Here is a 27,562-nt window from a genome sequence, read left to right on the forward strand (position 1 = left end):
GGATCAGGCATTCTCTAAACTCCCAGATAGTGGTGTTGGCTATGCCTTTTGCCTTGTGGGCAGGAAAGGAATGCCCAAACTCCCAATTTATTTCTTATCCCTGTGAGGTTGAACAGATGGTCTTTTCAGTATAGAAGGAACACAGTGTAGTCAACTTGCCACAGAGTAGCCAGTTTATCTCCTCAAGTAATGGTGTCATTTTGGGTATTCAGTGTTGGTCTCTGTTACTGCTAAATTAGGAATTCAGAGGTATCAATAGATCTGCTTTGGTAAGTGGGAGTCTGTGTTATTGGGCCCATTTATAGCCTCTGGCTCTGTCACTATGACCACTCCATTCATGTACTCAACACACCAGTTGTGGATGGCTGATAACAAAGGATGGCTAAAGATAACTGGCTCAGTCACATTGTCTACTTGGTTGTTCAGTGCCTTTCCTGTGGTTTATGTTCTCCTATGGGAGTTAACAAAATAATTATATTTTGTTCCCGCTTCTGTATGACCTCCACTGCCTCTCTCTTGAAGATGTCTCCAGTATTCCAGTTCTTTTCCTCCAAAGACCTTGATTGACACTTTGAGTCATTTATCCTTCCACAAAAAAATAGGTAGATTAACTGCTCATACTTTAGCCCATTTTGGAAATTATCACTCTTGACTATATTTCAGGACCACCCCTGAATATGAATCTGCAGCCATTGCTTTCTCGGTTTGTACCCACACACCAACATGACCTATTTCCAAACCACGACCAGTCACTTCCTTTCTCCTTCAGCTGATTGCATAGAAACCCCCCTATGGTCATTGGTACAAGTTGATGGAGAGGCACTTATGTGACTCTACAGGTGACACAAGGTTTGGACTACATGTTCATGAATGTAACTTGTGCCTTCTGGCCCTGCTCAGGTTCATTCCCAAATGTAAATTCCCATTGTATTATGGACAATTGTTGCCAGACCTATAGGACCTTATGTCTTGGTTTACCTGACAGAACCCAGCTTATAATGGGAAATTCCAAAGGCATTGTCACTTCATGTCCCATGTGCAAGTGGTCCATCAGTAAGATGCCAAAATATATTTCTTTTTTATTATTTTTGTTTCGGGGGTGGGGGGAGGAGCAGAGGGGGAGAGAGAGAGCATCTTCAGCAAGCTCTACACTAAGCACAGAGCCTGACATGGGGCTTGATCCCACAACCCTGGGATCATGACCTGAGCCAAAATTAAGAGTCGGACGCTCAACTAACTGAGCTACCCAGGCACCCCAAAAGATATTTATTTCATAAAGGGCTTATAATTCTCTCTTGTAAATAATGTGGCCTCAGAATCCCAGGGGCCTACATGTGATTCTGCACTAGAGCTTGCCATAAGCTCCATACTACATCTTTCTCATCACAGACACTTCTAACAACAGAGTGTTGACTGGTTTGTGTGGCCCAAGTGGTAGCACTGATCACTCTATGGTTTGGACCTGCTGCAATGTGTTTCCTTCTTTGGGGGAGGATGCAGGATGCAGCAATTTGCCTTTTACTTTGAAAGGAAAATGGGTGATGGGCATTAAGGAGGGCACCTGTTGGGATGAGCACTTGGTGTTATATATAAGAGATGAATCACTGGATTCTACTCCTGAAGCCAAGACCACACTGTATGTTAACTAACTTGAGGATATGTGTGTATATGTATGTGTGTGTGTGTGTGTGTGTGTGTGTGTGTGTGTGTGTGTGTATTTAACGTATTTTAAAAAAAAGAAAGAAACATTATGGCACTCCCCTCACACTAGATTCCCCCACATTCCACTGAAGTATCCAGCCCCTGAATCTTAATAGGGTTTATTTTCCCTTCTCTGTGATACATTTCTTTTACTAAGGCCTGTAGAAGACTAGCCACTTCTTTCTCATCTTGCCAACTTAACATGATACTGTTGTTATAGTGGAACATAGCAGTATTCTTGGAGATGTCCAGGTGGCCCGGATCTCTTAGGATTCCTGACATAGGATGAGAGACTTAACATGGTTCTGAGTCATAATCGTGAATAAACATTGTTCTGTCCTATATGAATGCAAGCTATTTCTGATCTTGTTTTCTAATTTGAATGGAAAAGACCACATTTGCCAAATCAATGGCTACATACCATGTACTTGAGACCTTATTAATCTGTTGTAGTAACAATAAGACCTTTCGTGCTACAGCTGCAAATAGGCCTAGTGCTTGATTAAGTCTGTCATAGAATACAGTCATTCCCCAGGATCCATCCAGTTCCTGAAGGAGTCAGATTGTTGAATTAAATAAAGACATGAAAGGGACCACCACCCTTGAATCTTTTAGGTATCTAAAGATTGAACTCCTTTCTGCCATCCCCTCCAGAATATAATATTATTTAAAAAATATTTTATTGATGTGAAATTCACAAAACACAAAATTCATCATTTAAAAATGAACAACTAAGTTGCATTTAGCACTTGTTACTGAATGTTAGTGTTGTACTGAATGTTTAGAATGTTATGCAATCATCACCCCCATCTAGTTCTAGAACATTTCCATCACTCCAAGGTAAAACCCCTTACATATTTTTCCGAAGTTTTTATTTAAATTCTAGTTAACATATCATGTAATACTGATTTCAGGGGTAGAGTTTAGTGATTCATCACTTACATGCAATACCCAATATTCATCACAATAGGTGCACCTCCTTAATACCCATTACACACCTAGCCCATCCTCCATGCACCTTCCCTCCAGCAACCCTCAGTTTGTTCTCTATAGTTTCACTCCATATCCCCTTCCCTCCAGCTTGTGACAAGCAATAATCTGTGTTCTTTCTCCATGGCTTTATCTATAATGAATATTTAATACAAATAGAATTGTACAATATGTGACCTTATGTGTTGAGGGTTCATCCATGTATGTATCAGTACTTTATTTCTCTTTATGGCTGAATAATATTCCATTGTGTGTATATAACACAATTTCTTTATCCATTCCTCCATTGGTAAACATTCCGCCATTTGTGAACATTGGTTGTTTTCACCTTTTACCTTCACTATTGTGAATAGTGCTGCTGTGAACATGCATATATGTGTATTAATTTGAGTGCCTGTTTTCGATTCTGAGTATATACCTAGGAGTAGAATTGTAGGGGTCATATGGTAATTCTTTCTTCAACTTTTTGAGGAGACAACAAACTCTTTTCAACAAGAGTCAAACTGTTTTTGCATTCCCACCAGCAATGTACAAGGGTTTCATTTTCTTCACTTCCTCCAATTGCCAATACTTGTTAGTTTCCATTTTCTGATTCCAGCCTTCCTAGTGGGTATAAAATGATATCTCAAGGTGGTTTTGATTTGCATCTTCATAATGACTAGTGATGTTGAGTATCTTTTCATACATTTACTGAGCCTTTGTATATCATATTTGGAGAAATGTCAATTTTAGTACTCAGCCCTTTTTTTAATTTGGTTGTCTCTATTGTTGAGTTGAAAGAGTGCTTTATATATTCTGGATACTAGACCTTCATCAGATATATGATTTGCCAATATTTTCTCCCATTCTAAAAGTTGTCTTTTCACTCTCTGGATGTTTTCTGATGCTCAAACTTTGTTTTTATTTTATTGAGGTCTTATTTATCTATTTATTTATTTTTTGTGCATACTATTTGTGTCATAGCTAACCAGATCATTACTATTTTTGTGATAACTTCACTCATCATAATGACTTTCACATAACAGTCCTGTCATGTGTTTCTACAAACTTAATTTAAAACTGGGTTTTGTTCTGTCCTAATATGGCATGGACTCAATCTAGTGATCATTACCACTTGGAATGTCATTTAAATGACTTTCTTTATTCTTTAATTGTAAAAGTGATATGGGTACTTTGGCTCATCCACATATTTCTAAGTCTAAGAGTTTTCCAAAGGGAAAATTGAAAGTTTCAAAGGTGTCCAGTTTACTAGAAGTTTTAACTCTTGGGCTAGAAATAGATTTAAGGTCTCATATCACAACTTTTACCAATGCAGGATTCTCTTTGATTCTGTTCCTCATGGATGACGATTACCCTTGAATTCTCCCAGTGACCAGAAGACTGGTGCATCAGAAGGGTCATGTTGCATTGTTGAGCAGAATTAATTGCTCAAAACTTTTTAGAAACATGATATAAACTCTAACATATTTCAACTTTATCCCATTTGACCTATTTTTATTATCTACAGTTACACAATATGTTATTCTTTTTTTTTGATAGTGCTTCAGATGTGTAAAACTGTATAATGTTTTTCCTATGTATCCAAGCTAAACAGTTACCATACCAATAGCTTTTTTCTCATTTCTAATTTGAATTCTAGATATTTCATCTTCCAGATCGCCCTCCTCTAACAGAACTTCATCTTGTCGATGTTCTTCAAGAGTAGGAGTCAGAATAACACAAAATGCTCAACTGCGATCAAAGGCAAGAGATGTAATTATTTGTACATCATGATTTTATTAATGAAACTCTGGTTGCTAACTTCCTTATTAGTAAGCCTAATTTAAATCAGGCCCCTTTCATGTTCTGTCATTGATTTTTGCCCTAGTGACAATAACAACCCCTAAGGAGAGCTCCATGTCTGTGCATGTGAATTAAGGTGGTATTCTTCCATTCTGAAGTATATTATATTATCAGGGTTTCCAGGACCACACAGGAAGGCTCACAATATTTTACAAGGAAAATGTACTATTTTAACATCAGACTGCATGAAACATATTGTATCTTGTCCCAAAATGGAACCTATTTGTGTGTCAGTTTCTGATTGATTCTTTTAGAATATATTAGCTTATGCCCAGTCTGCATCTACCAAGAGAATAAATTGTCACTACTCATAGTCTTATATCTTCCTCTATCCAGACTTTGTAGTAGTAGTAGTAGTGGATTGTGTGTGTGTGTGTGTGTTGTGTGGTGTGTGTGTGTGTGTGTGTGTGTGTGTGTGTGTGTGTGTGTGTGTTAGGGAGAGAGAGAGAGAGAGAGAGATTGTGTTAATGTGTAGAGAATAATATAATTCCTACATGTGGTTACAAACAGCAGTAAAATGAGACTACATGGAGTTTCATTCAAATATGCATCAACATTTTTTTGGTTCCTATCAACTATATTTCCTTAAAAAACAAAGTGATTATGCTTTTTTCCATTTTTAAAAATATGGCAAAATATGCAAACATAAAATTTGTCATCTTAACCATTTTTAAGTGTGCAGTTCAGTGGTATTAAACACATGCATAGTGTGCTACCATCATCACCATCCATCTGTAGAACTCTCTTCATCTTGTAAAGTTACAGTTCCATTCCCATTAAAAATAAACTCCCTTTCTCCTTTCTTCCAAGTCCCTGGGAAACACCATTCTACATTATTCTGTCTCTGTGATTTGACTGCTCTAATTACTTCATACAAGTGGAATCCTACTATATTTGCTGTGTGCGTGTATGGGAGAGAGAGAGACACTTGCTTGTTTAACTTAGCATAATGTTCTCAAAGTTCATCTATGTTGTGGCATATCTCAGAGTTTCCTTCCTTTTTAAGGCTAAGTAACATTTCCTTGTATGTAAACACTGCATTTCACTTATCTATTCATCTGTCAATAGAAACTTGTAGCCATTGCAAATAATGCTGCTATAAACATGAGTGTACAAATCCTATTTTTAATTTTTTGGAGTATATACTTAGAAATGGAATTGCTGGATCATATGGTAATTATATTTTTAATTTTTTGAGGAACTGTCATACTATGTTTCCTATAGCAACTGCACCATTTTACATTCCCATTAATAGTATACAAGGGTTCTATATTCTTTCCGTGTCTTCACCACCACTTGTTTTTTCTTCTGTATTTTTTTTTTTGACAGTAGACATCCTAATGGATGTGGGATGGTATATCATTGTAGTTTTCATTTGCATTTCCTTAATTATTAGTGAGGTAAGTGATTTTTTTTTTTTTTTTTTTGCTTATTTCAGATGAGGCTTGAGGCTTAATAGGTGTGATGTTTGTCAAAGACGTAACCGGTAGTGTTGTTAAAATGTGAACTCATATGTAGTAAAGGAAAAAGTTGGCAGTCACTACCATGATCCTTTGGTGAGCTTTGGTGGATTAATATTCCAGGAATTCTCAGTTGCAGGAACAATCGTTTCTGGTTTCTGTCCTTATCTACATAAGACTTGAAGGGACTTACTCCAATCTTTGGTGAGAATATTCAGAATGAATCAGCATTTGAGTAATGTATATCATTATCAGTATAAAATAATAAAGAATAGAGAGAAAATCAGCTTAGGGCAGTGTAAAGCTAATTTTCTGTGTGGGTGTGATAAGAAGCAGAGGGAGTTCTTCCTGTGTGATATATCAAGGTGATAATGTGCCCCATTAGGACAATTTGTTTTATATTTCTTAAAATAGATATGACTGAGAAAATGACAGATGGAGGTCAGGAAAAAATTCATGAAGTCCTTCACCTTATATTCATAAATCAATGACTTGGTCCCAGAGAGTTGGCTAAAAATATATTTCTCTTTCAGATGAAGGAGATTAGGTTGTGAAAAGAAGAATGTGTTGACTGGAATGACTGAGAACATCACCTCTGTCATTAGCACTATACTCTAGCATTATGCAAAATACAAGAAACATGATTTTCTTCTTTCACTTTTACCTTTCCAGTAATACACATTCCTAATCCCTCCTCTCTCTCTCTCTCTCTCTCTCTCTCTCTCTCACTCTCTCTCTCACACACACACACACACACACACACACACACACACACGTATGGATTTCTGTTTTGTAGATGAAACCACACATTAATAATCACATAAATAATGTGGGTTCAGTTAAATATTTGGCCCCTGGCAGGGAAATAGTTAAGGAAGAAATAATTTAAATGAATTTGCACCAAGTATTTTCATGGGGGAAGAATTAGAAAAATATACTCAGAAGAGATTATGTTGAAACAATACTAATGCCTGAAAAAATAGACTTTAGATGTTTTTCACTCTTAGAAGCCAATACCAGCATCAACTCCCAAAAGAGATCAGTATGTGAAATGACAATCGTGGGTTGAGAATGAAATCTTTAAAGTTCAATGTGAAATACTGATTTTTTAAAAATAATTCCTTTTGAAATATCTGTAATCTTTTAAACTTATAATCAGGTACAACCTAAACTATAATGAAGGTACTTAACATGTCAGGAAACAAGGAGAAAGAGTCAAATGGCAAGGTAGCATTATGAATTTCTAGTGAGACTGGCACTCTTGCTTCTATTTTTTTATTGCATTCCATAAGCGTCACAGAAAAAAAAATCCTTTAAAGAAATACATTCTACAGCTTATCACTCATGTCGGAGAAAACTCGTTTAATGCTTTTGTTGGCCATGATACTGAAAATAAGTCTTGATTGAAGCAAGCACAGTCATATATTGAAGTACACAAATAGACGCATTTGCTTGGTTTATTCTCCAGCCTTGCTGCAAGAATGCAAATGAGCTTTTCCAAGCCCAGTTTCAAGCTGTCAAGTGACAAAGGGGGGGAGGGGAGCAGGAAAAAAAATCAAATGAGTTAACCTGGCACAGAAGTCTACAGATTAATTATGTTTTAAAAAACTGAAAACAATGTGTTTTTTTGTTGGCAACTTGAAAGACTGGTGCCTGAAATACTCTTTAATATTATGTAAACAAATGGAGCTTAATCAATTGCAGACACAGCAGTCACCATACCTGTAAAAGGTATGGAGCAAGGTTGTTACTTTCCTTTCAAATAAATGAATACAGCACAGAAGACAGGAATTCTTACCCAACTGCCAGCACAATTTATATATTGCTTACAGGATGGTGACAGATTGGCATTGTGACTTCAAATGCCAAGTAGGTATCAATACACTTATTCTTTCTACTGGGATTCCAGAATCCTAGGGATTCAAGAGCAGTTAAGTGGCAGATTCTCGTTTTTCCCTAGCATTTTGTACTAGAGACATGACCTCTGAGTGATGCATAGCATGCTACCATCATTGTAAGGGTGTAGAACGTCCTCGTTACTAATTTTGGTTCACTTGGATGGATGAAGCCTGATTTAGTACCCCATGGTTATTCAGCCATCAATTTAGTAAATCAAAACACATACATTACTTTCGTTCTTGACCCAACCCTGACTTAAATATTGGGAAATTTACTTGTTGATTAGGTACTCGATGTTGATGGAGAATCCAAGGATGATTAGCTCTGTGTGCTAGATTAAACAGGAAGGTAGAGTTGAGTTATGACAGGTTTAATGGAGGAGCCCTAACACATGGAACTTCTGGAAGGGCAGCCTAACTTCAGGCAAAATAGCAAAGGCTGTCATTTGGAAGATAGAGGAACTCTTAACAACAAAAAACAAAAAAAAGATGCCTTTGAGGTTTACTTAGAGCATGCAAGCATTCAAGGCTTTTTAGTAATTAAAAATGCTTGAATGTGACTAGAAGAGAGATCCAGAGGAGAGTAAAATGATTGAGCATGGGTTGGAATGGCAGATGTTCACCAATTGGCAGCAAAAAGTTAAGGCAACTAGGAGATGAGAATAAAAGGGGACAAGTTAATTTGTTTCAAATGCAAGGAAGATAGCTTTAGTTTTCACAATTTTAGATGAGATCAGGGATTTTGCGGAGATAAGATTCAGGTTTTGTGGAGAGGCACTAAAGATAACTTCCTGAGATTATTTTTATTTTTATGAAATGAAAATTTAGAAGCTAGAATTTGGCAATGCATTGGAAGTATGGGACACTCTGAAGACATTTTCCTGCTTTCAGTTGGAAGTTAAATGAATAGGGTTTTATTACAGCTGAATAGAGAACATTGGCTAAAATCTGCAACAGGAAATAAAAGAACAGATTATTAATTAGGACCCTCGTTTTTGCCCAATGTTTTCAATAGTTTTTCAGTTATTTCATTAAAAATGTATGCATTACCTTAAATCAAGTACTGATCAAGAATAAGCAAAATTATATATTTCATTGAATTCACTCATAATTACTTAGCACCTCCATGCTGTATAATCTTAGGTTGCACTTTATTAGTAAATATGTTTTATAATTGTGCAGCCCACACGGCTACAATTGAAAGGTTTGAATGTGTTTTTCCTCCTGCATTTATTATATCAACTTTGGTGAGTAGCCATATTGCATTTGTTAAATAGGGTCTTAATGCAGATACTTTTTATTCTTTTCTGTCAGATCCATCGTCTCATCCCTCGCCTATAAGGAATAAACATATCACAAAGAAAATTCACTGCAAAGCATGTGCCCATTAAATTTCGTTGATGAATACACAAAATGCCTGAGTAGCTAAGTAATATACAGATATGAAAAATCCCTATATAGTTTTATAATGCATGCACACACACATACACACACACACAAATAGATATGTGTGTGTGTGTGTGTGTGTGTGTATATACATACATACATACATACACGCATGTACGTACATACAGACATACATTTAGATGTGAAGGTTGACATCCTAAAAATAAATTTTCCTTCTCACAGTAAGCCAAGTTACAGTACTTTGTTAAGCAAAAGATTAAATTATTCTCATTTTATGCACTGCCATCTGGCATACTTGTACTTTTTTTGTGAATCACAGAAAAAGCAATTCAAAACCAGACATTAAATAGACTCATAAGTAATTATCGACATATTAAGTAGTTTCTGAAGACAGGTTTGAACACATACATTCCAACAGGATTTTCTTAGGTTGATAGCCATAAGCGTTTTCATTGAGAAAAAATATTTTATAATATTATTGTAAAATAATTTGGCAAACTGTTTCTATGTACATCTGCTTGAATATTCTTAAAACATGCTACATTACAAAAGTAATTCTGTTCTGTGATTCATACTCATCCCCCTTTTTCTTTGATATTTTTCTATGTTTTATTAATGGGGCAGGAATCCTCATAATGAAGGAAATGTCTTCATCCTGAAAACACCCAGACCGTTTTGCCCAGATGCTGTATACCTCTCGGGATTCTGCAGGTTTGGGGGGAGAGTGGGTGGAAGTAATCTACTTTATTTGTGGAACAGGGCTCATGTCAAAGGGACGACTCAGAAGCTTTCCCAATTTCTTTTTGAGAGTAAGATAATGATGTCACAGGAAAACTGGTTCCATTTTTTTATAGTCCTGATCTTAAGAAATATGCCTTTATATTTAACCCAAACAGATGACCCTGCCAGCACTACTGCTCTGGAGGACTTTGTAATCCCCCAAGGCAGCCATTTGTAATTCTGGTCACACTAGGTTACAGGTCCTTAAACCTCTTTCTGTGTGGTCCTTGGAGCCAAGCACAGTATTCCCAGTATGGAGTCAAAGAATGGAGTAATTCTCACTTTCAGTTTTTCTTATAGAAATATATTACAATTCACAGACTGCATTTGTCTTGTCAGGAGACCCTGCAAACAGTTGCCTAAAATGGATCTTGACTCATTAAGATCAGGAATATTTATTAAATGTGTTTTGTCTTCTCAAATATTTGTACCTAAACACAGACATTTGCAATTAGCCCTATTATATCCCATTCTATTAGTTTTGTCTGTTTTTAACTATTAGATCTTCCTTAACAACCCACTTAATTTTTATGACATTAAAAACAAAACACCTTTTAGTACAGAAAAAGTGAAAAAGATAGGACAAAATGGACAATATTAGACAAAAGTAGGGCCATTATGTGTGTGTGTGTGTATATATATATACACACACACACACATACATACATATATATATACACACACACTATATATATATGTGTATATACATATAGCCTAAGGCATCACCATTATCATTATGTGTATAAGAATTCTATATGCTGCATTTTTTCTACTTAAAATTACTTTATGGATATTTGATTGCATTATTTAATATTCTTTTGAAATCTGATTTCCGGGAAGGACTGAATAATATTTGACAAAATGGGTATATTATATTTAGTTAAACAGTAGATGGTTATTATCTGTCAATTTTTTCTATTGCAAATAATACTGCTAAACACATTCTTATACTTAAAATTTTGCTTGCATTTCTCAATAACTTTAGAATAAATTACTGGATATAGACTGTTTGGATTAAAATTGTGAATATTTAGAGGAAATATTAATGCATATTGCCAAATTGAAATTCATTCACAAGGTGAATTTTATTTTCCAGTATGTAAATCTGTATAATAAATATGTATGTGTATATATAATACTTATGCACATATCTGTAATATATAAAACACATACATTTATATGTATATACACATGTGTGTAGATAAGTTTATATTTTTATATACATATATGTGTGTATAGAATATGTAGATCTATATTGAGATAGATAGATACAGATATAGATATAGATAGATATAGTTGATATAGATACAGATACCTGGAGTGGATAGAAAGAAGTAAAGGTAAAAAGGTAGAAAAAGGTAAAGGTAGAAAAAAAAATTTTCTACCAGGTATTATTACATACCTTATAGCTGACTCTTTAACTGTGGGGTTGAACGTGTTATGTCAGGTTAAGTGTTACATTGTAGTATCAGACTAGTTCAGAAATGTATCCCCTGGGTGTGTGGGATACAAAGGTACTATGATAGACTTGACCTGTATTTTACCTTTCCTGTTTCTTTGACAAACATTTCTATAACAAATGGCACAATGAAAGTCTAAAATTTTAGCAGGCTATGACCATTGCATGGAAAGATTCATATAAGAGATTCATCCAGAGGTAACAATGAAACTATAGCCTTTAATGGGGTATGGTAAAAATTGTTGCTATTATTTTTGAGAAGACAAATACTCTACTGAGGCTTCCTTGGTGCTTGCAAAAGATAATTTAGTAAAAATCTTATAAGCATTGTTGGACTGCTCTGGGTTAGGTACTAGTTCATTTAGACTAATAAAGGAATGTTCCTTTTATTTTGGAGATCTCACTCTCTAAAAGAGGATACTGAAAAGTAAGCAGTGATCTATGGAGTGACATAGATAGGCTCAGAGGTCTGTGTGAGATTCGCTGGGGCACTGACTTCAGGTCTTAATCTTCCAATTGAACTAGCATTCTCTTTCTTCTCTGATCACCTGTTGCTGTTCTGTGGTGACTAAAATAGTACAATGGGAAGAAAAAAAGGATAATGGGTAGGCAAACAATGGACAAAGAAATCTAATTAAACAGAAGTACACCCTAATCTAGACTCTGTCTTCAAAGGAAATTAAATTACCTTTAGGCAAGACCAGTCCAAGAACTTGGCAGCAAATTTTGCTAATAGTATATATCCTGGCACTTGCTTGCAACTGTATCTACCTGTTCTCTGTATGCCACTAAGTAGAGAGGGATATGCTGGGTGCTAGACCAGGGCTGGTCCCTAAATACGCTGATGTATCTCACTGCTGATTTACCAGTGAAAGTACCCTTGTTGCACAGTCACTGATGTTTGCAGATATAGACTGTGTATGAGCCAAGAACACCAATGACAGATCAGAGTTTCCAGCTCTGTAAGTGAGAGGAGCCACAGGCTTTAGACTTCCATCAGAAAACTCCTATGATTGTTAATTTATAAGTCCCACCTTATTGTTTCCATAAAATTGGGAACTATCATTTTCTTCTCTACAACCCACAAATTGGTAACTCAAATTGAGAACCCAAGCTATTGCCCGGACGTTTGTAAAGGCAGAAAAAGGCTGCCGATGACAATTATGCTAACCTTAGCACCAATAAGAGGGAGATGATGAAATAAATCAAATGGCAGTAAGTATCTGTTTGTCAGGCTGCATCAGAAGTGGGTGCAAGAAAGCCCAGCTACATAATGAAGAACCAAAGGACCAAGGCAATCAAAATATTTCTTTAGCTACATTGCCAATCACTAGAACTGCTCTAAAGTTTGCACTGCATGTCTGAGTTGTGAAAAGAAAAAAAAACTTTAAAACTATAGGTGTGTGAGAGCTAGAGTTGATGGTGGTGAATAAGAGTTCAAACTGAACTTCCTTGCAACTTTCGGGGAGGCATCAGCAAACAGGTCCTCATCCAAGTAATCATCATAGAAGAGGTAACACAGACCTGAAGCCTCTTGACACTCAATAAGAGAGAACCATTTAAGGACATAGAAGTACATGAAGGAAAGCAAAAAAAGAAAAAAAAGAAAAAAAGAGCAGCCTCAGAGGTCAAAAGAAAGCCATCTCATGTGGTGTCATAGAACTCAGGGAAAGAACATTTTTAAAAAACACTGAGTGATTAGAAATGTCAAATATCAAGACTCAGAAAGGAGAAGTGGTCTTTGCAACAAAAAGCTCACAGACTGGGGTGCCTGGGTGGCTCAGTCGGTTAAATGTCTGGCTTTTGATTTCGGCTCAGGTCATGATCTCATGATTCATGGAATTGAGCCCCTCATTGGGCTCTCCTCTGACAGCGTAGAGCCTGCTTGTGATTCTCTTCCTTTCCTTCTCTGCCTCTCCCCTGCTTTCTCTCTCTGTCTCTCTAAATAAACAAACTTTTTTTTTTTTTAATCTCACAGATAATCACAGGGAAATGAGGTGTCAGGGGAACAAAGTAGGGCAAAGCCAGATTGTTGTGAGTTGATGAACAAACAGGAGGTGTACAAATTAGAGACCATATGAATAGACAATCATTCCAGGATTATTTCATGGAACTTGATTTAAGGTGAGAGAGACCTGAAGATATTTAAATGATTACGTGATACAGTCAATATACAGTAGCAAATAATTTCTCTATCTGTGGGGTCTCACATTTCTATCTTATTCTAGGCTTTCCATTCTCAAGCAGCATGGTTTTGGACATTTGTCTAGGTGTTCCTCTCTTCATCTGTCAGTGTGGGTCCATATCCTCTCAACCAATGTTAGCCAATTATGTGTGTGTGTGTGTGTTTTTCTTTTTTTGAGGCCACTGCAGAAAGAGGGAAAAATCAATGTAGCAGAGTCTCTCGGGAGGTAGCAGACTATAGATTCAATAACTCCGGTGAATGAATCTTTCAAAGGAGGAAGGTCTCTCTTACATTGTGGTATATGTAAAAGATAAAAAATAAGGGTTCGGGTCTATTTAGCTTTATGAGTTTGACATTAACAGATTTCCAATTTTAATGGCCTTTGTTTGTTCTGAAATAAGCAAGAGAATTATCAGCTCCCAGTAGGTTACAGGGCAAGTGAGTAGAAGCCCTCAGGAAGATGAAGATTTTAAATAGCTAGTGGAGTGATGGCAAGAGACAGTTTACTGAGACAACAGTGTGTCGGACTATCCCTGTGCCCATCGGATGCCAGAGATAACACGCCTAAAGGAACAGTTTTTTGTGAAGTTCTTGTTTTCTCTGAACAGTGTCCCTAGTCTGGTGCTTGATTAGGGAAGTGCCGTTGAAATCTGAAAGCAGAAGTGGATGAGGGTGGAAGATGACATCCGTTGGTAGGTAATGGAAAAATAGAAAGGATAGAAGTATGGAGACCTTGGTCAGAGGAAAGGTAAGTTGGAATGAAACTAACTGGAGGCCTAGGAGGGTGGAAAGTTTTAGTGTGAAAAAAACAAAAATAACAGAAAAAAACACTAGGGTTTTATAAGCAGAACTTTTCTAGATTTTAAGGAGCAGGCTTGTATCCGTGTGAATGAGTATATATTTCGGAAGGTTAGAGGTAAAGGTAAGGTCACTCATTTTCTCCTTGTCATCCTTACATAACCACTAAAGGTCCCTCTTTCATTTTGTTTTTCTTAAGCAAACATTTAATGAATTATTTATTTGTAAATCAATAAATAAGCACACTAAACCTAAAAAATGTGAAAAATGAAGGCTAAATTCATTAGTAATCCATAGGCAGGCCAAATGAGACTCCAGTTGTGCAGAGATTTGAATGTTTTATAAATAGCATAATCACTGCAGATCTATACCCTGAACATACAGTGTTGATAATCTCATTTATCCCACCAACTCTCCTCAAAAAGGATGAATTCTACTTAGTTCTGGTTGATGTGTCTTAAATTCCAAACTAATGAAGTTTTACTGAATTTGAGGACCACTCTGTGGCTAAAGTACTAATCCCTCCAGTCATTTGTTTCTTGCTTACATAGGCATACATGGGTAAGCACGTGTGTATGTAAGTTTTCATTCTGAAGTTTATAACAACAATATACTATTAGTGACTGGCACACAAAGTTATGCAAAATGACTCCTTCATTCTCTTCTAAACTTACAGTTCAGTTGATGTTATTGTCCTCAGCGGTCATAGGAGATGTACAGCTGTCATAGGATAAAAACACTGGGATCCTAAATCAAAGTAGTTATTCACAATATTTTGCTTCAAAGAAGATTTGCACTTAAACATAAATCGCGATGGAGCACCTGGGTGGCCCAGTCAGTTAGGCATCTGACTCTTGGTTTTGGCTTAGGTCATAATCTCACAGTTTCATGAGTTTGAGTCCCACGTTGGACTCTGTGCTGGCAGCACGGACTCTACTTGGGATCCTCTGTCTCCCTCTCTGTCTGCCCCTCCCCCACTCACTCTGTCTCTGCCTCTGTCAAAAAATAAATTTTTCAAAGTTAAAAAAATAAACATAAATCAAGAAATTAGTCTATATAATTTGAGAGCTATTTTAGAATCCTACGCTTTGACTCTGTCTTTCTTGAAGGAAGGTTGACGCATAATTTCTGGATAATTTAGAAAAAAGGTATGACCTTTCTAGCTAGTTTTAAAATGACTAGTTTTTTCTATAAGATTTCCAAACATATCTTTCTGAATTCACTAGTTTCTAGAATGTACCATGAACAAAGTTCTGAAACCTGGGAAAAATGAGGATCTATGTAAGCCAGCCCAAGAAGATACTTCAAATTGTCTTAGATTTGTGTATCAATTTAGAGGAAACAACTGATTCCACCAAATCCTGAAATCACCCGTGGAGAAGAGACTGCTAGACCAAGCTATATCTCTCCCCACTAGGACAATTTCATATTCTACTAGGGAGCCTTAAAAGGTTTTGTCTTGTGGGGTATATGATATATGATGCCTATTCCCACAGACTTCTCAAGTGACAACATCTTTACCACTAATCCCTTATACACCAAAGTGGCTGAAGAAGAAGTACACTTTAATTACATAGCACCAAAAATAACTACCAATTTATTTTTTATCTGGAAAAAGTATTTTAAGAGGCTCTGAAAGAGCAGAGAAACTAAGAATCGCAAGATTAAAGGGTATTGAAAAATTTTATATTAAATCTTTCACACAAACTTTTTCTCCTTACATGAAAAGTACTAAATAAGTTACATTTAAACGCCCTACTTATATAAAAGTAAAATCAGGTACTTCTCATTTAAGAGAAAGTGGATAAGATTTAAAATATAAGGCATAGATGTTAAGGATGAGCTGTCTAATCCAAATTACATTAAAAACCAAATATACAATATAAACACAAATTTACATTTTCCTGAAAGGAGGCAAATATTCATTATCTATTCCCAGTAGGTAAATGACACTGAAGACAAGAAATGTGCATGGACTAAATACTTTCTTGCTTTGACATATATAAAAAATAATACATTTCATGTTCATCTAAATGTTTTGGGTTATACTGTTAGAAATATGTAATTCTATTTTATGGACAGGTCAACTAGTGGAAATATCACAGTCATTTGAATTGGTTTTCTTTATACTGGGTAGGGCTTATGTCTCTTTCTTTTTAAGATTACTGAGGTATAATTGATATAAATTACAAAAAATTACACGTGTTAATGTATACATTTTGGTAAGTTTGGACATTAGCATACACCCATGATATTATTACCACAATCAAGGTACTAACCATATCCATCACCTCCAGCAATTTCCTTTTGTTCTTTTGTGTGCATTTGTGTGTGTCTGTGTAAGAACACTTGACATGAGAACTATCCTCAACATATTTTAAGTACCTCATACTGTGTTAATTGTATGCACTATGTTGTACAGCATATCTCTAGGACTTTTTCATCTTGCATAGTTTTTTAAGATTCTTTGCACATGCAAAATATGCCATAAGATATTGCAGTGGACAATGCACCTATTTTTAGGTCAACCTTGGCAAATCACACGAGAATCAATTGCATTAAGGAGAAAAGTAGATTCCATATTTTATTCTTTGTCTTGTGTTTCTTCGCATTCAAATTCCTTGACATCTTCTTGGCTGCTGTAAGTAATGCAATTAGAAGTTGATGGCTGAGTGTAGTGCTTACTTTGTTAGATTTTGGGAGGCTTGTGTGATCATCATTTTCTTCAACATATGACACTTTGGAATCATCCACTGTAGTTTTTTGTTTGTTCATTTGTTTACAGTCAGGAACATCAAAGCCCTCTTCTACTTGTATTGACTTTTCTAGATAGGCTTGTACAGATACTTTCTCTTTGTGAAGACAGTTCTCACCAATTGTCCAGCATCTGTTGCAATGGAGTGGAAGGGAAGGATTCCTTTCATAAAGTATACTTCCAGCAGTCTGCCAAGGAAATTTCAGCATCTTCTTCAAGTGAATATACTTCACTCTCTCCTGCCTGATTTACCTTGATATACCTTATCATCTTCCTCTGAGAGTTATTCTTCTTCACTAAGGTTACAGTCTTCTGAATTGAGATTCAGCTTCAAATTCTACAGCAATTTAATCTAAAACTGAATCCTGATCCAACCACCCAAATGTTCACGTACCCCGGAATCAAGATCCGGATTTGCTGGAATCTCTGGATTCCCTGCTCTTGATTCTTCACACTGTATCTCCCTTATAACACATAAAGTGAGGCTTTCATCAAAGAAAGAGAAATACTGTAAGACTTCGGGTGCTTTCTTTGTCATTCACCAGGTAATTCATCCAAATTTTTGCCGAGTCAGAAGTTCTCTTTTCTTCTTCTGAATTCTCAAAATGCTCTTAAATCCCAGGCCTGGGGATACATGAGCACCCTAGGTCCAAAGAAGGAGGCCCCTGACAGCAAAACAACCTAGCAAGACCTCAGTCAGAGGGCCCAGGGCTGCCCACCAGCTGGGCTTCTTGCTCTGTTTTCATCCCAGTCACTAAGGCTGCACAGGACCCAAGAGGAGCCCAGCTTGCTCAGGTCCCCTAGTGCATCTCCTGGGTATTTGTGCATGTGCACCCAGGCCATGCAGACTCTCAAATTTCCCCTTTAATTTTCAAAATCGTCCAGGTTTGGACACAAATTATTTTTTCATACCATGTAAGAATCATTGGTAAGTAGAAGCCAAGGAAAGGCAAGGGCCGGGTGCATAAAGGATAACCCAAATGGGTGCAGAATTCATGGCCCAGCAATGAGGGAAAAATAGAGGGCTTGAGTAAGAATACTTATAAATAAGTGCATATTAATAAAACAGAATTGGATAAAAGCTAAAAAATCAAATTTAAGTCTTCACACACTATAGACAGCAGTCCAGTGGAACATCTGGGAACCTAATATGCAGCAAGCATCTAACATTCACAATGGTGAATAATTCCATGTGATGCTCCTCTGATTTAATTACCTTAAAGAGTCCAAGTTTGATTCCTTCCAAAAGTTAGCGTCTATTGCAAGCCTAACGAGTTAAAAGTTTGAGCTGGAGAATAGAGCCATTACAAAATAAAAGTAATCAACCAACTCTTACAGATCTCCTAAAGCAATGATTCACACAGGATTTCACACAAAACTCCCATTAATGTTAATGAAATTGGGTAAGTTACAGGCTGAAACTCTCCCATACATTGATAGGTGAATAGTTCCCTGAGGTACTTACTTAGATGAGGGAACTTAATTTTCTCTCCACTAATCCTCTCTGGATGAAAAATACGAAATAATGCTTCACAAGTTAGGTTTCTTTTTAAAGTAGATGGCACAAATTCAGAATCATTGGTGTGAATTAATCAAAACCCTCATTAGGACATCGACTAGCTCATTTTCAGCCAATCAAACCATCTTCCATTCAGATACCAGTTGGCCAAAGTCTTAGAAGTCAGTCTTGTTTGTGACTCTGAAAGTAACCGATTAAGTCCATTCTATCTTGTTTTTTCAAGATTCTAGAAAAAAGGAACTGTGCAATTATGTGAGAGAACTAGTTGAAAAGAAATAGACATTCTTGATTGCCTTGGTATGAATTGAAGAGTTCAGCTGCTGATTTAATTAGCTGCCTAGGGAAGGAGAGATCATGAAATGTTGAGTTAGAAACAATATAAGATCATTCAAAGACTTATACAAGTGATAGTACAGGTATAATTAAGCTTCTGGGGCAGAAGTGGTTAGTGTGTGTGTGTGTGTGTGTGTGTGTTTCAGAATTAGCAACTTCCACTAGCATGTGAGTGTTTTTGCTCTATAATAATCATTATAATGTTTATTTGGTTGTGTACAGCTCTTGACTAGTGCAAAATAAATTGCCTTTTCAACTTCTCATTTATTACAACTTCCCAGGATATAGGCAGGGCTGTGGTTACTGTATTACTTTACAACTGACAAAGTGAGGCTCAATTCAGTAAGTTATCTCATAGAAGAATAGTGGTAGGCCCACAAAACACATATTAAATCCAACAAATGTAAATAAAGCAAGTATGCTGATTTTGATGATGATAATGATGTCATAGAAAGTAAAGCTTCTTAAAATCCCATTTAGTCTACCCTTCTCTCTTTTACAACTGATATAATTGAGCCTCAAAATGCAAATTTTCTAAAAACCATCCCTAGGATCATAATGTCAGAAGAAATCTAGTATGTGGCTTTTTGGTTAATGATATCTAGAAAATTTCTTGAGTAGGGATAGATCCCTAAATACTAAAATATGTCTTTGATTTAATTATACATGAATGCATAAATAGTTGTTATATGCTGCTCGATGAAAAGTATCTGGTGGTTCTTGTTTTGACTAAGCCCTAAATTACATTGAATTTAAGCATCAGCAGACACTTTTTGGATAATTATATGGTTTTAAATAAATAAAAGAAAATTTGCTAATTTATTAGACATTAAGAATCAGTGCCACTACACACAGCATTTTAAAAATGACTAGTCTAAAATCCACAATTATAGTGAGAGATGTTTTAGTAATTGATAAAATAAGTAAAGTGAAACTCAGTGAGCAAGTGTAAGACATGAACAACAATACTATCAATTAACTTGACCTAACTGACCTTCATGGGACACAGGGAAAAACCCAACAGAATACATTTTTTTTTTCAAGTGCACACACACTCTTTACCAAGGTAGACCACTTGTGTGTAACAAAACTTCTAGACTGAAATTGCATAGCATATGTCCTCAGCCCACAAGGGAATGAAACTGGAAATCAATAGAAAATAATTGAAAATTTCTGAAATATTTGGATCTTTAAAAACATACTTCTGAATCAATCCTATGTCAAAGTAGAAAACAAACATGAAATTAGGAAATGTTTTGAATTAAATTAAAATGAAGCAACTTTTGGGCGCCTGGGTGGCTCTGTTGGTTTAACATCCAACTCTTGATGTTGGCTCAGGTCTTGAGCTAACATAAACAATCTTATGGTTTATGAGTTCCAGCCCTGCATTGGGCTCTGTGCTGATAGTGTGGAGCCTGCTTGGGATTCTGTCTCCCTCTCTCTCTCTCAGCTTCTGCCCTGCTTGTGCGTGTGCGCTCTCTCTCTCGCTCTCTCTCTCTCAAAATGGATGAATGTAAACTTTAAAAAATAAAAATAAAATGAATCAATTTTTATGTGATGCAGCTTAAGCATTGCTTAAAAATGATAGCATTAGGGAAAAAATGCCTCAAACTAATCTTTGAAGATTCAACCTAAGAAATAAAACAAATTTTAAAAAAAGTGAATTAAATTTAAAAGAAAAAGAAGAAAGGAAAGAAGAACAAAAATCAGTGAAACTGAAAATATTAAAGATAGAAAATTATTAGAACCCCAAAATTACTAGAACCCAAACTGGTCATTTACAAATATTAATAATAAAATTGATAAAACTCTGGTCAAACTGATTAAGGAAAAAAGAGTACAGACATAAATTACCAATATCAAGAACAGAAGAGGGGGCATCACTTCAGGTCCTACAGACACTAAAAGTATAAAGTAACCTGAAGAACAATATTATGACTATTAATTTGATAAGTCAGCTTAAGTGGACAGATTCTTTAAGAGAAATAGCTAAAACAGATGAATTTTATTTTAAGTTATATTTCAATAACCATAACCAAAAATAAATAAATAGATTGGGTTACTTAGGAAAGGAGACGGAGTGTGCTACTGGTATAACAATCATCAATGTGTTTTATTTAATTGTTTTGTTTTTATACCTCAGCCTAACATTTTTGGCAACAGTAAGATCTACAGTGGTACTTGAAGTTTAATCTCTTACTATCTGAGAACACATTTATTTTCACACTCTCTCCTTCCCCCAGTTTTCTTTAACAGAACTTGTACTTAAAACAATGCTCTTCCACATTTGAATGGTTTCTACTACAATAAAAACTCTTGGATTTAAGAAATAGAGGTAATAGTAGTTTGCCCTGGCTATAATGTGGTATTATATTGGGCTACTTTAAGTGTTTGTCTTAGTTTAAACCTTAGGGATTTGCCTAAATTGTATTTAACCTAGAGTCTACATGGACTGATGGATTTTGAGAGGTTTGAAATTACCACGTTACTTTTTGCACCTCATCATAGTTGTGAGCTTTGTGTGCTGGTAGTCAATCACTAGTATAAAATAAAAATGCTTTCTAACATGAGCATTAAGTATTCATTAAGTTATTAATTCTCCGATAGATCCAGGAAGAGAAAAATAGATCAAGATAGTTTTTATTAGAGAGATAATAATAACATGATAGCTATAATTTATCGAACACTTGTATGTGCCAGCGTGCTATGCAATTTTCATTCATTACTTCCATTAATCCTTATAACATCATTAAGGCATGAGAATAATTCTCCTTGCATCACAAGGATCTGAGACTAACGACTAAGAAATAATCTGCCAAATAAATTAGCAAAACTTGAGGAAAAAAAATCCCCAGTGTTGGGAGTGGCTGTTGGGAAATGTATATACATTCCAACTTGCATGTAGGTGGGAACTTAAATTAGTAAAAACTATTTTATTAAGTGATTTCTAATATCTACCAAGAATTGTACAAATGTTTATATTTTGCTAGCCTATCTGCCAACCTGGGAACATACTCTAAAGGAATGATTCAGTCTGTTGGAAAAAAAAACAAACACAAAAAACTTGGGGTTAATGACACTAATTTGAGCAATAGCCATAATGTTATTTTATTTACTTAACAATACTTATTTAGAAATTTAAAATATTTAATAATAGGTAATATTTAATAATAAGTAATACGGTATAGCCACCTGACTTTATATTAATTGCAATGTGCTATAAACATACATACATGTATGTATGCATGCATATATGTATATGTATAAAAATAAACACAGCTCTATATCTACATGTTCCTTGATTAAAACTATGTTCAAAGTATCATGCACAGACTAGCCTGAAATTGGCTAAGAAGTCTATTTCTAACATTTCCCACCACATAGGTTATATTTCTGCAACAGTGAGTTGCTTATAGTATACCAAATGAAACTGTGGCACGTGCCTTGATTCATAGCATTTCTTTTTCCCATAATGACCTTCCTATCCTTCCTGTCTTATGTTAGCCCAATTTATCCCTTAAAATAAAACCTGAGAGTCCCTTTTCCTCAGAATTTTTCTCTGCCTCCTTTTCATGAACACTTAAGTTTCCCCTAATTCATTTTATCCCAGAGTCTGAGACATTACTCTAAAATACTTTCCTTGTAGGCTTTGTAAGAGACTGCCATCTCCCTGGGGTCCCTTGTGAGCTCAAAGACTATTCCATTTCTTCTTTATATTCCTAGAGTCTAAAAAGTCCTGGATGTGCAGGAGCATCGTAAGTTTCTCTGAAACAGAAACTGTAGGATCTGAAGTGTAAGCAGTGTTTCTAGCATGATTATATTAAGAGAGTATTGTTCTCTATTTTTCAATTGCTCATAATTTGATACTGTAGTTATATTGGTTTTATAATGATCAAAAGTGCATTTAAACAGGAAGCAAATACATATTCATGTCTACCTATAATTGTATCCATACCATCCTTCAACCAGCAAATTTTAGAAATACCTAGAGAAATTATGATATATTTCATGACAAACTTTAAATGTTGATATGAAATCTGGGGGCAAAATTGAAGAAAACCTATATAAAAAAGGAATGTGGCATGTCCATTGAGGTCCATTCTATTATGTGGTGGAGAAGTGTAGGAATGCATGAAAACTGCAAATAATTTAGTGAAAGTGTTGTCACAAAAACACGGTATATGTAACTGAGGACAGATCCAGCTAATAAAGCAAGCCAGGTGTCATAAAAAAAAATAAAACAAAAGAAGGAACTAATAAAGGATGACAGTCTGCAATATATAGATATTCCAAATATTTAGCATAATCATGCGATTTGAGTGCATCCTGGCCCACCATAGACATACGATACTACTTGGAATCTCTACAGTTGTGATTTCTGGGAGGTAAGGGAGCAATGACAGTTAGGAAATTATTTTAAATTTCCTGCAGATACTTAGTAAAACAAGCCTCTTAGGTTTACTGCCATCAGCAGAGACAGATGAGTAGCTATTTTTTGGCTTGAGGGGAGATCGGATTTAGGGAATGTATACTTACTAATTGATTGTTGGGCATTAGAAGAAGAACAAAGCATCAAACCCTGCGCAGGGCTACTGAGCTTCTCTGAGGTGGCACTTCTCTTTCAAAATACCAATAATAGGGTACCATCTGACACATAAAAAATTCTGGAGGCCAAAAAGTTTATTTAAGAAACACTATTGTGACACCCTAAATAAAGGAATCTCTAAGAAAAGAGAGCTGAAAAAGTAAGCCAGGAAAAAAAAATCACAGAACAAAGGGAGAGATAACTAAGTTAAAGCACAGACAGATAACTAAGCATACAACAGAACATCTTTGATCCTAAACACATATCCAGAAACCATCAAAGGCAAATGTTACAGGTAAAAGCAATAAAAAGGATTACCTCAAGAGGGAAGAAAAAGGCACATATTTAGATGCACTGTTAGAAGAGAAAACGAAACCAGGCAAGCAGTGAAAGATCTGAAAATTGAAAGGGAAAATCAAATCAGTGGCTTTTCTGCCTCATCCATCTGCCGGCATCCAGACAGCACACTTTGGAGTCCAATAGAGTGAAAACAAGATTGGGCAACTTCAGCAGAAACACATCCTCTCCATTTTTAAAATAATGAAAACGGTAACAGAGGCATGACCAGGAACCAAATGGAAGAAACGCCGGGAAATTGCACAGGGGACAGTCAGAGAGGCAGTGAAAGGGAGTTTATTCATTGGAAGGAAAATTCAGCATGGCTGGACCAGGCCACATGGATCAATGGCCTGGAAGAAATGGGTTGAGAAAAATGTGAATTGGCTAATGATCACATTTGGTCAAGCAAGAAAAAGGGTTCTGGGGCTGCTTAGGAAGAGGTGCATTGAGTTTTTGAAGTGATGTAATGAGACTGTTTAAATTCCCAATCATGGCACTCAGCATCCTCACCATCTACCCATGGCATTACCCCCACGGCACTTCTCTGATTCCTTGGCGTGGCCCTTCTGCCATTGTCACAGCTGCCTCTGGGAATAAATCCAGAGGTTCTTCTGTGGTTTAACAGGACCTATGTTGTCTGCAGCATACCTTCATGCCAGCCTCTGTCCTGTCATTCTTCCTGGTGTTTACTATGCTCCAGCCAGTCTACTTCCATGTAAACGTGAAGCTCATCCATCAAATCCATGTCTTTTTTTTTTAAATATTTTTTTAACGTTTATTTATTTTTGAGACCGAGAGAGACAGAGCATGAACGGGGGAGGGGCAGAGAGAGAGGGAGACACAGAATCTGAAACAGGCTCCAGGCTCTGAGCCATCAGCCCAGAGCCTGACGCGGGGCTCGAACTCACAGACCATGAGATCGTGACCTGAGTTGAAGTCGGACGTTTAACCAACTGAGCCACCCAGGCACCCCCAAATCCATGTCTTTACATACGTTATTCCCACTGAAAAAAGTTGTCTCCAGGTCTGCTCATCTGGATATCCTCTTACCAGAGAGGTTCCCCCAACTATACTACCTCCCCTTCACTCTCACATCACACTTTGAATCACTTTGTAAAATGTATCACCATTTGAGATAGGCATGTATAATTATTTGGCTACTTGTTTTTGTTTTATTTTTTTCTTTTTTTGAATGAACTCCCTCAAGAATATAAGCTCCAAGAAAGCAGAAACCTGGTTTGTTCACTGCTCAATCCTAAGCAACTGAAACAGTGACTACTGTTCTAGAGTGAGAATTCAGTAAATATCTCCTTAATTAAGGAGTTGATTGGCAGAAGACCATGGATCACTCCAGCCTTGAAGCAAGGATGAGGAAGAACAGATACAGATCGAGGCTCACACTGTTTCAAGAAAGGTGCTGAGTATGACATATACATTATTTCATTGACTCTTCCATAAAATATAAGATAGCTATCATTATCCCCATTTTACAGATAACAAGGCTAACAACAATGAAATAACCAGTTGTGTAACTATTAAGAGGAAGAAATTTGTTTCAAATTGGATTCTGAATCCCATGTTCTACCCACTTCAACCATAGTGACCCTTCTTACCATTTCCCTCCATAATTTGCAACATCTTCCATGAAGCAGACTATAATAAACGTTTTTATTGAGTGACATCCTATCTAATCATCAATTAGACTTTTAAAAAGAAAAATACATTGACTCAAGATGCTTGGCTACCACTTTTATGCATCTATTCTATTTTTCTGACTAAGCAATAAGGACTTTTAGGGCAATATTCTTGGCTATTTCTTCTTTGCCTGCCCTGTGTCACCCCTGGCCATACTCTACTGCTGGTTCATCCATGAACCCTTGACCCCCACACCCTGCCTCCAAGCTCTTGGCCTCCTGTGCCCCCTACCCTCTCTCCTACCCTGCCCTCCTAGGCATCCCTGCCCTAACTTGTAGTACAATTCTCTACACATCAAGAGATATCAGCCCAATAATAAGTCCTCATAAAAATAGTAGAAATTGCAGTAAATAAACTTTCTTATTCCAGATACATTCTTATTTAAATGATAATGGCTGGAAGAATGCATAGGACTGCAGAAGAATTGAGAGTGAGTGGCATTCTCAATTGCTTCATTTGTCCACTCTTGGTGACACAGCCTTACTCACAGCTCTGAGGTCATCTCCTTTTGAGAAACAATTCACCTTGTAGTTACAAGCATGTGTCTCAGAGCAACACAAACCAGGGTTCACGTTCTATCACTTTCTAATTTACCTCTCTATTTTACCTGGGACTCTTTATCTCTAAAATGGCGTTCTTAAAATGCCTATTTCAAAAGATTCTTGTAAGGAATAATTAATCTGATTTATGTAGATTCCTTACCAAAAGGTCAGGTGTGTAGAAAATATTCGATAGCTACACTGTTCAAAATGGGTAGAAGTTCCAATCCCTATCCCTCTGGAGGGTTTACTCTACCAGGCTGTGGAGAAATTTCCTTTCTCCTTAGAAGACTGTCTCAGATTGGGGCCTGTGGGTGGCTAAGTTGGTTAAGCATCTGACTTCAGCTCAGGTCATGATCTCACATTCTGTGGGTTTGAGCCCTGCGTTGGGCTCTGTGCTGACAGCTCAGAGCTTGTAGCCTGCTTCTCATTCTGTGTCTCCTTGTTTCTCTGCCCCTCCCCTGCTTGCACTCTGTCTCTCTCAAAAATAAATAAACATTAAAAAAAATTAAAAGAAGAAAAGACCATCTAAGATTTCTCCAAACGATCTCAAGAGAATAAACATGTTTACTTGTTTTTATTATGAGACATTGCCTTCTGACTTCTGGCAAAGGCAGGCTTTTGTTTCTTCTTTTTTTTTTCCAGAAGATTTGATACTGACATGAGTGAACAAATGAAAATGTTCTAATTTCAAGGGAAGCTTTTTGTGACCACTAGTTCCCTTGGTTGGCTTTTTTTTTTTTTTTTTTTTTTTTACTTCTCAGCGATTTTTAAAATATGATTTTTTTGGTTACAGCTATGTATAACTTCTCTGTCATTCATAGATTTCACATCCACAATATTGACAATTTGTAAATACGATGGATGCCTCTAGTTCTCACTGATAACTGGATCTGTGTTCCTTTGTTGAATAAGACAGAACTGAAGCTGTAAAGCAAACCAAAAATGCATTTCGAGTATTTAGGAATTTGAATCCAGGAGGCAAAAATTCAGGAGGAAACTGAAATGTGCTACAAGGAAGGAAGAGAAAGAGTTGATAAAGGCAAAAACCACAGGCTTATGGAAGTTGTTTTAATAGAATTATGATTGGCATAGGGAAAAACAGTTAATGTTGGTTTAGATAGAAGAGGTTACTATGCCAGCTGCTAGGTTGGAGTTGAGAGAAATAAGCCCCATTCTGAGAATTGCACCAGGATGTGGCAGTTGGGGTGGTTGGTACAGTCTAAAAGTTCATATTTCATCCAGGTGTGGACGTATATAAGACTAACGCCCCATTG

General features: G+C 36.3%; 1 pseudogene; it reads right to left on the reverse strand.

Moving 5' to 3' along the window:
• Positions 1-16,960: 16,960 nt before the first annotated feature.
• LOC109262974 (E3 ubiquitin-protein ligase Mdm2-like) overlaps positions 16,961-27,562 on the reverse strand; it is a 98,661-nt pseudogene continuing 88,059 nt past the window's right edge.

Source organism: Panthera pardus, unplaced genomic scaffold (genome assembly GCF_024362965.1).
Source record: "Panthera pardus isolate Hobbes unplaced genomic scaffold, ASM2436296v1 HiC_scaffold_26, whole genome shotgun sequence".
Taxonomy (NCBI): domain Eukaryota; kingdom Metazoa; phylum Chordata; class Mammalia; order Carnivora; family Felidae; genus Panthera; species Panthera pardus.